A 12,102-nucleotide genomic window follows, 5' to 3' on the forward strand; every position below is an offset into this window, starting at 1 on the left:
TATAGGACGTCCCAGTTGGAGTCAATGACGCCGTGGTGATCCATACAAGTTAGAGTTATTTTCCAGTCCGAATCCAACTCCCAAAACATGTTGGGTTTGGACTCTTTGTTTCCTTGCTTTAGAAGCGACGTGGTAACTTGATAGAGGATGTTGTGGAGGCTTGGACCTGATCTCCAATCACCTTTGTTAAGTTATCACTCTTCCCATATGCAATCAGCCCTTGAAGTTGGTGTTGCCTCAAATTCTGAATGCAGTTGAACCTTCCCTTGCTGATCTTGTCCATTATTCCTGAGCAACACGAAAGTGCACGTGTCTCCATTGTCTAAATATGATTGACAAGAGTTTAAAACTGAACTTACTTGAAGGTTGAGTTGACGGGCACGAGCATGAGTAAGAGGACCAGCTATAGGTTGTGTCGGAGAGGATGTAGGAGAGGATGTATCGCTGGTGTTGATAGGTTGTGTCGGAGAGGATGTAGGAGAGGATGTATCGCTGGTGTTGATGTCCTCATCAGTGCACCAATCTTGCACCGAAACTAACAAGTTCTCCAAATGGACCGAAGCGAGATTGCAAATGACACACGTCATCAAGGAGTTCCATCGGGTGCATCCAAATTGATTTCCAAGCATATGGTATGTTCCATGAAATCATACACCTATCTTGCATCAAGACTAGCACTATCTCTCAACAGACCGAACCGAGCCTCACTTGGGCCTCTTCACCTAGGAGTACCAACAGGTGCTTCCAAAATGGTTTCTTAGACTTTGGTGCATTAGGCGCAAACCGTGCAGATATCTTGCACTGAAACTAATACTATCTCTAAGCAAACCAAAGTGAGATTCCATATCACAAACATCATCAAGGAGTTCCATCGGGTGCATCCAAATTGATTTCCAAGCATATGGTATGTTCCATGCAAACCGTGCACCTATCTTGCATCAAGATTAGCACTATCTCCAAACAGACCGAACCAAGCATGCACTTGAGCCCCTTCACCTAGGAGTACCAACAAGTGCGTCCAAAATGGTTTCTTAGACTATGGTGCCTTAGGTGCAAACTGTGCACCTACACCAGAACTAACAATGTCTCCACATGGACCGAAGCGAGATTCCATATGACACATTCGTCAAGGAGTTCCATCGGGTGCATCCAAATTGATTTCCAAGCATTTGGTATGTTCCATGCAAACCGTGCACCTATCTTGCATCAAGATTAGCACTATCTTCAAACAGACCAAACTGAGCATCCACTTGAGCCACTTCACCTAGGAGTACCAACAAGTGTGTCCAAAATGGTTTCTTAGACTATGGTGCATTAGACGCAAACTGTGCACCATCTTGCACTAAAACTTACAATGTCTACAAACGGACCGAAGCAAGATTCCATATGGCACACGTCATTTAGGAGTTCCATTGGGTGGGTCCAAATTGATTTCTAAGCATATGGTATGTTCCTTGCAAATCATGCACCTATCTTGCATCAATATTAGCACTATCTCCAAACATATCAAATCGAGCTTCAACTTGAGCCTCTTCACCGAAGTACCAACAGGTGCTTCCAAAATGGTTTCTTAGACTATGGTGCATTAGGCGCAAACCATGCACATATCTTGCACCGAAACTAACACTATTTCTAAACAGACCAAAGTGAGACTCCATATGACACACGTCATCAAGGAGTTCCATCGGGTGCATCCAAATTGATTTCCAAGGATATGGCCATGCAAACCGTGCACCTATCTTGCATCAAGATTAGCACTATCTCCAAACAGACCGAACCGAGCTTCCACTTGAGCCTCTTCATCTAGGAGTACAAACAAGTGTGTCAAAAATGGTTTCTTAGACTATGGTGCATTACGCAAAAACTATGCACCTATCTTGCACTGAAACTAACATGGTCTCCAAACGGACCGAAGCAAGATTCCATATGACACACGTCATCTTGCATTGGGTTCCATTGGGTGCGTCCAATTTGATTTCTTAACATATGGTATGTTGCATGCAAACTGTGCAACTATCTTGCATGAAGATTAGCACTATACCGAACAGACCAAATCGAGCCTCCACTTGAGCCTCTTCGACTACGAGTACCATCGGGTGGGTCTAAAATGGTTTCTTAGCCTATGGTGCATTAGGCGTAAACCGTGCACATATCTTCTACCAAAACTAACACTGTCTCTAAACGAACCAAAGCAAGATTCCATATGACACAAATCATCAAGGAGTTATATCAGGTGCGTCCTAATTGATTTCTAAGCATATCGTATGTTCCATGCAAACCATGCATCTATCTTGCATCAAGATTAGCACTATCTCCAAACAGACCAAACCTAGCATCCACTAGAGCCCCTTCACCTAGGAGTACCAACAAATGCGTCCAAAATGGTTTCTTAGACTACGGTGCATTAGGTGCAAACTGTGCACCTATCTTGCACCGAAACTAACAAGTTCTCCAAATGGACCGAAGCGAGATTTCAAATGACACACGTCATCAAGGAGTTCCATCGGGTGCATCCAAATTGATTTCCAAGCATATGGTATGTTCCATGAAATCATACACCTATCTTGCATCAAGACTAGCACTATCTCTCAACAGACCGAACCGAGCCTCCACTTGGGCCTCTTCACCTAGGAGTACCCACAGGTGCTTCCAAAATGGTTTCTTAGACTTTGGTGCATTAGGCGCAAACCGTGCAGATATCTTGAACTGAAACTAATACTATCTCTAAGCAAACCAAAGTGAGATTTCATATGACAAACGTCATCAAGGAGTTCCATCGGGTGCGTCCAAATTGATTTCCAAGCATATGGTATGTTCCATGCAAACCGTGCACCTATCTTGCATCAAGATTAGCACTATCTCCAAACAGACCGAACCGAGCATCCACTTGAGCCCCTTCACCTAGGAGTACCAACAAGTGCGTCCAAAATGGTTTCTTAGACTATGGTGCATTAGGTGCAAACTATGCACCTATCTTGCACCGAAACTAACAATGTCTCCACATGGACCGAAGCGAGATTCCATATGACACACATCGTCAAGGAGTTCCATCGGGTGCATCCAAATTGATTTCCAAGCATTTGGTATGTTCCATGCAAACCGTGTACCTATCTTGCATCAAGATTAGCACTATCTCCAAACAGACCAAACTGAGCATCCACTTGAGCCCAGTTCACCTAGGAGTACCAACAAGTGCGTCCAAAATGGTTTCTTAGACTATGGTGCATTAGGCTCAAACTGTGCACCATCTTGCACTAAAACTTACAATGTCTACAAACGGACCGAAGCAAGATTCCATATGGCACACGTCATTTAGGAGTTCCATTGGGTGGGTCCAAATTGATTTCTAAGCATATGGTATGTTCCTTGCAAATCATGCACCTATCTTGCATCAAGATTAGCACTATCTCCAAACATATCAAATCGAGCTTCCACTTGGGCCTCTTCACCGAAGTACCAATAGGTGCTTCCAAAATGGTTTCTTAGACTATGGTGCATTAGGCGCAAACTATGCACATATCTTGCACCGAAACTAACAATATTTCTAAACAGACCAAAGTGAGATTCCATATGACAGACGTCATCAAGGAGTTCCATCGGGTGCATCCAAATTGATTTCCAAGCATATGGTATGTTCCATGCAAACCGTGCACCTATCTTGCATCAAGATTAGCACTATCCCCAAACAGACCGAAGCGAGCATCCACTTAAGCCCCTTCACCTAGGAGTACCAACAGGTGCTTCCAAAATGGTTTCTTAGACTTTGGTGCATTAGGCGCAAACCGTGCACATATCATGCACTGAAACTAATACTATCTCTAAGCACATCAAAGAGAGATTCCATATGACACATGTCATCAAGGAGTTCTATCGGGAGTGTCCAAATTAATTTCTAAGCACATGGTACGTTCCATGCAGACCGTGCATCCATCTTGCATTAAGATTAGCACTATCTCCAAACAGACCGAACCGAGCATCCACTTGAGCCCCTTCACCTAGGAGTACCAACAAGTGCATCCAAAAAGGTTTCTTAGACTATGGTGCCTTAGGTGCAAACTGTGCACTATCTTGCACCAAAACTAACAATGTCTCCACATGGACCGAAGCGAGATTCCATATTTCACACGTCGTCAAGGAGTTCCATCGGGTGCATACAAATTGATTTCCAAGCATTTGGTATGTTCCATGCAAACCGTGCACCTATCTTGCATCAAGATTAGCACTATCTTCAAACAGACCAAACTGAGCATCCACTTGAGCCACTTCACCTAGGAGCACCAACAAGTGCGTCCAAAATGGTTTCTTAGACTATGGTGCATTAGGCGCAAACTGTGCACCTATCTTGCACCGAAACTTACAATGTCTACAAACGGACCGAAGCAAGATTCCATATGACACACGTCGTCAAGGAGTTCCATTGGGTGCATCCAAATTGATTTCCAAGCATATGGTATGTTCCATGCAAATCATGCACCTATCTTGCATAAGGATTAGCACTATCTCTAAACTGACCGAACCAAACTTCCACTTGAGCCTCTTCACCTAGGAGTACCAAGTAGTGCATCTAAAATGGTTTCTTAGACTATGGTGCATTAGGCGCAAACCGTGCACATATCTTGCACTGAAACTAATACTATCTCTAAGCACACCAAAGCGAGATTCCATATGGACCGAAGCTAGATTCCAAATGACACACGTCATCAAGGAGTTCCATCGGGTGCATCCAAATTGATTTCCAAGCATATGGTATGTTCCATGCAAATCATACACCTATCTTGTATCAAGACTAGCACTATCTCTAAACAGACTGAACCGAGCCTCCACTTGGGCCTCTTCACCTAGGAGTACCAACAGGTGCTTCCAAAATGGTTTCTTAGACTTTGGTGCATTAGGCGCAAACCGTGCAGATATCTTGCACTGAAACTAATACTATCTCTAAGCAAACCAAAGTGAGATTCCATATCACAAACGTCATCAAGGAGTTCCATCGGGTGCATCCAAATTGATTTCCAAGCATATGGTATGTTCCATGCAAACCGTGCACCTATCTTGCATCAAGATTAGCACTATCTCCAAACAGACCGAACCGAGCATCCACTTGAGCCCCTTCACCTAGGAGTACCAACAAGTGCGTCCAAAATGGTTTCTTAGACTATGGTGCATTAGGTGCAAACTATGCACCTATCTTGCACCGAAACTAACAATGTCTCCACATGGACCGAAGCGAGATTCCATATGACACATTCGTCAAGGAGTTCCATCGGGTGCATCCAAATTGATTTCCAAGCATTTGTTATGTTCCATGCAAACCGTGCACCTATCTTGCATCAAGATTAGCACTATCTTCAAACAGACCAAACTGAGCATCCACTTGAGCCACTTCACCTAGGAGTACCAACAAGTGCGTCCAAAATGGTTTCTTAGACTATGGTGCATTAGACGCAAACTGTGCACCTATCTTGCACTAAAACTTACAATGTCTACAAACGGACCGAAGCAAGATTCCATATGGCACACGTCATTTAGGAGTTCCATTGGGTGGGTCCAAATTGATTTCTAAGCATATGGTATGTTCCTTGCAAATCATGCACCTATCTTGCATCAATATTAGCACTATCTCCAAACATATCAAATCGAGCTTCCACTTGAGCCTCTTCACCGAAGTACCAACAGGTGCTTCCAAAATGGTTTCTTAGACTATGGTGCATTAGGCGCAAACCATGCACATATCTTGCACCGAAACTAACACTATTTCTAAACAGACCAAAGTGAGACTCCATATGACACACGTCATCAAGGAGTTCCATCGGGTGCATCCAAATTGATTTCCAAGGATATGGTATGTTCCATGAAAACCGTGCACCTATCTTGCATCAAGATTAGCACTATCTCCAAACAGACCGAACCGAGCTTCCACTTGAGCCTCTTCATCTAGGAGTACAAACAAGTGTGTCAAAAATAGTTTCTTAGACTATGGTGCATTACGCAAAAACTATGCACCTATCTTGCACTGAAACTAACATGGTCTCCAAACGGACCGAAGCAAGATTCCATATGACACACGTCATCTTGCATTGGGTTCCATTGGGTGCGTCCAATTTGATTTCTTAACATATGGTATGTTGCATGCAAACTGTGCAACTATCTTGCATCAAGATTAGCACTATACCGAACAGACCAAATCGAGCCTCCACTTGAGCCTCTTCAACTACGAGTACCATCGGGTGCGTCTAAAATGGTTTCTTAGCCTATGGTGCATTAGGCGTAAACCGTGCACATATCTTCTACCAAAACTAACACTGTCTCTAAACGAACCAAAGCAAGATTCCATATGACACAAATCATCAAGGAGTTATATCAGGTGCGTCCTAATTGATTTCTAAGCATATCGTATGTTCCATGCAAACCATGCATCTATCTTGCATCAAGATTAGCACTATCTCCAAACAGACCAAACCTAGCATCCACTAGAGCCCCTTCACCTAGGAGTACCAACAAATGCGTCCAAAATGGTTTCTTAGACTACGGTGCATTAGGTGCAAACTGTGCACCTATCTTGCACCAAAACTAACAAGTTCTCCAAATGGACCGAAGCGAGATTCCAAATGACACACGTCATCAAGGAGTTCCATCGGGTGCATCCAAATTGATTTCCAAGCATATGGTATGTTCCATGAAATCATACACCTATCTTGCATCAAGACTAGCACTATCTCTCAACAGACCGAACCGAGCCTCCACTTGGGCCTCTTCACCTAGGAGTACCCACAGGTGCTTCCAAAATGGTTTCTTAGACTTTGGTGCATTAGGCGCAAACCGTGCAGATATCTTGAACTGAAACTAATACTATCTCTAAGCAAACCAAAGTGAGATTTCATATGACAAACGTCATCAAGGAGTTCCATCGGGTGCGTCCAAATTGATTTCCAAGCATATGGTATGTTCCATGCAAACCGTGCACCTATCTTGCATCAAGATTAGCACTATCTCCAAACAGACCGAACCGAGCATCCACTTGAGCCCCTTCACCTAGGAGTACCAACAAGTGCGTCCAAAATGGTTTCTTAGACTATGGTGCATTAGGTGCAAACTATGCACCTATCTTGCACCGAAACTAACAATGTCTCCACATGGACCGAAGCGAGATTCCATATGACACACATCGTCAAGGAGTTCCATCGGGTGCATCCAAATTGATTTCCAAGCATTTGGTATGTTCCATGCAAACCGTGTACCTATCTTGCATCAAGATTAGCACTAGCTCCAAACAGACCAAACTGAGCATCCACTTGAGCCCAGTTCACCTAGGAGTACCAACAAGTGCGTCCAAAATGGTTTCTTAGACTATGGTGCATTAGGCTCAAACTGTGCACCATCTTGCACTAAAACTTACAATGTCTACAAACGGACCGAAGCAAGATTCCATATGGCACACGTCATTTAGGAGTTCCATTGGGTGGGTCCAAATTGATTTCTAAGCATATGGTATGTTCCTTGCAAATCATGCACCTATCTTGCATCAAGATTAGCACTATCTGCAAACATATCAAATCGAGCTTCCACTTGAGCCTCTTCACCGAAGTACCAATAGGTGCTTCCAAAATGGTTTCTTAGACTATGGTGCATTAGGCGCAAACCATGCACATATCTTGCACCGAAACTAACAATATTTCTAAACAGACCAAAGTGAGATTCCATATGACAGACGTCATCAAGGAGTTCCATCGGGTGCATCCAAATTGATTTCCAAGCATATGGTATGTTCCATGCAAACCGTGCACCTATCTTGCATCAAGATTAGCACTATCCGCAAACAGACCGAAGCGAGCATCCACTTAAGCCCCTTCACCTAGGAGTACCAACAGGTGCTTCCAAAATGGTTTCTTAGACTTTGGTGCATTAGGCGCAAACCGTGCACATATCATGCACTGAAACTAATACTATCTCTAAGCACATCAAAGCGAGATTCCATATGACACATGTCATCAAGGAGTTCTATCGGGAGTGTCCAAATTAATTTCTAAGCACATGGTACATTCCATGCAGACCGTGCATCCATCTTGCATCAAGATTAGCACTATCTCCAAACAGACCGAACCGAGCATCCACTTGAGCCCCTTCACCTAGGAGTACCAACAAGTGCGTCCAAAATGGTTTCTTAGACTATGGTGCCTTAGGTGCAAACTGTGCACTATCTTGCACCAAAACTAACAATGTCTCCACATGGACCGAAGCGAGATTCCATATGACACACGTCGTCAAGGAGTTCCATCGGGTGCATCCAAATTGATTTCCAAGCATATGGTATGTTCCATGAAATCATACACCTATCTTGCATCAAGACTAGCACTATCTCTCAACAGACCGAACCGAGCCTCCACTTGGGCCTCTTCACCTAGGAGTACCAACAGGTGCTTCCAAAATGGTTTCTTAGACTTTGGTGCATTAGGCGCAAACCGTGCAGATATCTTACACTGAAACTAATACTATCTCTAAGCAATCCAAAGTGAGATTCCATATCACAAACGTCATCAAGGAGTTCCATCGGGTGCATCCAAATTGATTTCCAAGCATATGGTATGTTCCATGCAAACCGTGCACCTATCTTGCATCAAGATTAGCACTATCTCCAAACAAACCGAACCAAGCATCCACTTGAGCCCCTTCACCTAGGAGTACCAACAAGTGCGTCCAAAATGGTTCCTTAGACTATGGTGCCTTAGGTGCAAACTGTGCACCTATCTTGCACTAGAACTAACAATGTCTCCACATGGACCGAAGCGAGATTCCATATGACACATTCGTCAAGGAGTTCCATCGGGTGCATCCAAATTGATTTCCAAGCATTTGGTATGTTCCATGCAAACCGTGCACCTATCTTGCATCAAGATTAGCACTATCTTCAAACAGACCAAACTGAGCATCCGCTTAAGCCACTTCACCTAGGAGTACCAACAAGTGCGTCCAAAATGGTTTCTTAGACTATGGTGCATTAGACGCAAACTGTGCACCTATCTTGCACTAAAACTTACAATGTCTACAAACGGACCGAAGCAAGATTCCATATGGCACACGTCATTTAGGAGTTCCATTGGGTGGGTCCAAATTGATTTCTAAGCATATGGTATGTTCCTTGCAAATCATGCACCTATCTTGCATCAATATTAGCACTATCTCCAAACATATCAAATCGAGCTTCCACTTGAGCCTCTTCACCGAAGTACCAACAGGTGCTTCCAAAATGGTTTCTTAGACTATGGTGCATTAGGCGCAAACCATGCACATATCTTGCACCGAAACTAACACTATTTCTAAACAGACCAAAGTGAGACTCCATATGACACACGTCATCAAGGAGTTCCATCGGGTGCATCCAAATTGATTTCCAAGGATATGGTATGTTCCATGAAAACCGTGCACCTATCTTGCATCAAGATTAGCACTATCTCCAAACAGACCGAACCAAGCTTCCACTTGAGCATCTTCATCTAGGAGTACGAACAAGTGTGTCAAAAATGGTTTCTTAGACTATGGTGCATTACGCAAAAACTATGCACCTATCTTGCACTGAAACTAACATGGTCTCCAAACGGACCGAAGCAAGATTCCATATGACACACGTCATCTTGCATTGGGTTCCATTGGGTGCGTCCAATTTGATTTCTTAACATATGGTATGTTGCATGCAAACTGTGCAACTATCTTGCATCAAGATTAGCACTATACCGAACAGACCAAATCGAGCCTCCACTTGAGCCTCTTCAACTACGAGTACCATCGGGTGCGTCTAAAATGGTTTCTTAGCCTATGGTGCATTAGGCGTAAACCGTGCACATATCTTCTACCAAAACTAACACTGTCTCTAAACGAACCAAAGCAAGATTCCATATGACACAAATCATCAAGGAGTTATATTAGGTGCGTCCTAATTGATTTCTAAGCATATCGTATGTTCCATGCAAACCATGCATCTATCTTGCATCAAGATTAGCACTATCTCCAAACAGACCAAACCTAGCATCCACTAGAGCCCCTTCACCTAGGAGTACCAACAAATGCGTCCAAAATGGTTTCTTAGACTACGGTGCATTATGTGCAAACTGTGCACCTATCTTGCACCGAAACTAACAAGTTCTCCAAATGGACCGAAGCGAGATTCCAAATGACACACGTCATCAAGGAGTTCCATCGGGTGCATCCAAATTGATTTCCAAGCATATGGTATGTTCCATGAAATCATACACCTATCTTGCATCAAGACTAGCACTATCTCTCAACAGACCGAACCGAGCCTCCACTTGGGCCTCTTCACCTAGGAGTACCAACAGGTGCTTCCAAAATGGTTTCTTAGACTTTGGTGCATTAGGCGCAAACCGTGCAGATATCTTGCACGGAAACTAATACTATCTCTAAGCAAACCAAAGTGAGATTTCATATGACAAACGTCATCAAGGAGTTCCATCGGGTGCGTCCAAATTGATTTCCAAGCATATGGTATGTTCCATGCAAACCGTGCACCTATCTTGCATCAAGATTAGCACTATCTCCAAACAGACCGAACCGAGCATCCACTTGAGCCCCTTCACCTAGGAGTACCAACAAGTGCGTCCAAAATGGTTTCTTAGACTATGGTGCATTAGGTGCAAACTATGCACCTATCTTGCACCGAAACTAACAATGTGTCCACATGGACCGAAGCGAGATTCCATATGACACACATCGTCAAGGAGTTCCATCGGGTGCATCCAAATTGATTTCCAAGCATTTGGTATGTTCCATGCAAACCGTGTACCTATCTTGCATCAAGATTAGCACTAGCTCCAAACAGACCAAACTGAGCATCCACTTGAGCCCAGTTCACCTAGGAGTACCAACAAGTGCGTCCAAAATGGTTTCTTAGACTATGGTGCATTAGGCTCAAACTGTGCACCATCTTGCACTAAAACTTACAATGTCTACAAACGGACCGAAGCAAGATTCCATATGGCACACGTCATTTAGGAGTTCCATTGGGTGGGTCCAAATTGATTTCTAAGCATATGGTATGTTCCTTGCAAATCATGCACCTATCTTGCATCAAGATTAGCACTATCTGCAAACATATCAAATCGAGCTTCCACTTGAGCCTCTTCACCGAAGTACCAATAGGTGCTTCCAAAATGGTTTCTTAGACTATGGTGCATTAGGCGCAAACCATGCACATATCTTGCACCGAAACTAACAATATTTCTAAACAGACCAAAGTGAGATTCCATATGACAGACGTCATCAAGGAGTTCCATTGGGTGCATCCAAATTGATTTCCCAGCATATGGTATGTTCCATGCAAACCGTGCACCTATCTTGCATCAAGATTAGCACTATCCGCAAACAGACCGAAGCGAGCATCCACTTAAGCCCCTTCACCTAGGAGTACCAACATGTGCTTCCAAAATGGTTTCTTAGACTTTGGTGCATTAGGCGCAAACCGTGCACATATCATGCACTGAAACTAATACTATCTCTAAGCACATCAAAGCGAGATTCCATATGACACATGTCATCAAGGAGTTCTATCGGGAGTGTCCAAATTAATTTCTAAGCACATGGTACGTTCCATGCAGACCGTGCATCCATCTTGCATCAAGATTAGCACTATCTTCAAACAGACCGAACCGAGCATCCACTTGAGCCCCTTCACCTAGGAGTACCAACAAGTGCGTCCAAAATGGTTTCTTAGACTATGGTGCCTTAGGTGCAAACTGTGCACTATCTTGCACCAAAACTAACAATGTCTCCACATGGACCGAAGCGAGATTCCATATGACACACGTCGTCAAGGAGTTCCATCGGGTGCATCCAAATTGATTTCCAAGCATTTGTTATGTTCCATGCAAACCGTGCACCTATCTTGCATCAAGATTAGCACTATCTTCAAACAGACCAAACTGAGCATCCACTTGAGCCACTTCACCTAGGAGTACCAACAAGTGCGTCCAAAATGGTTTCTTAGACTATGGTGCATTAGGCGCAAACTGTGCACCTATCTTGCACTAAAACTTACAATGTCTACAAACGGACCAAAGCAAAATTCCATATGACACACGTCATCATTGTGTTCCA

The sequence above is a fragment of the Sorghum bicolor genome, chromosome 2 (assembly GCF_000003195.3).
Source record: "Sorghum bicolor cultivar BTx623 chromosome 2, Sorghum_bicolor_NCBIv3, whole genome shotgun sequence".
NCBI classification, from domain to species: Eukaryota; Viridiplantae; Streptophyta; class Magnoliopsida; order Poales; family Poaceae; genus Sorghum; species Sorghum bicolor.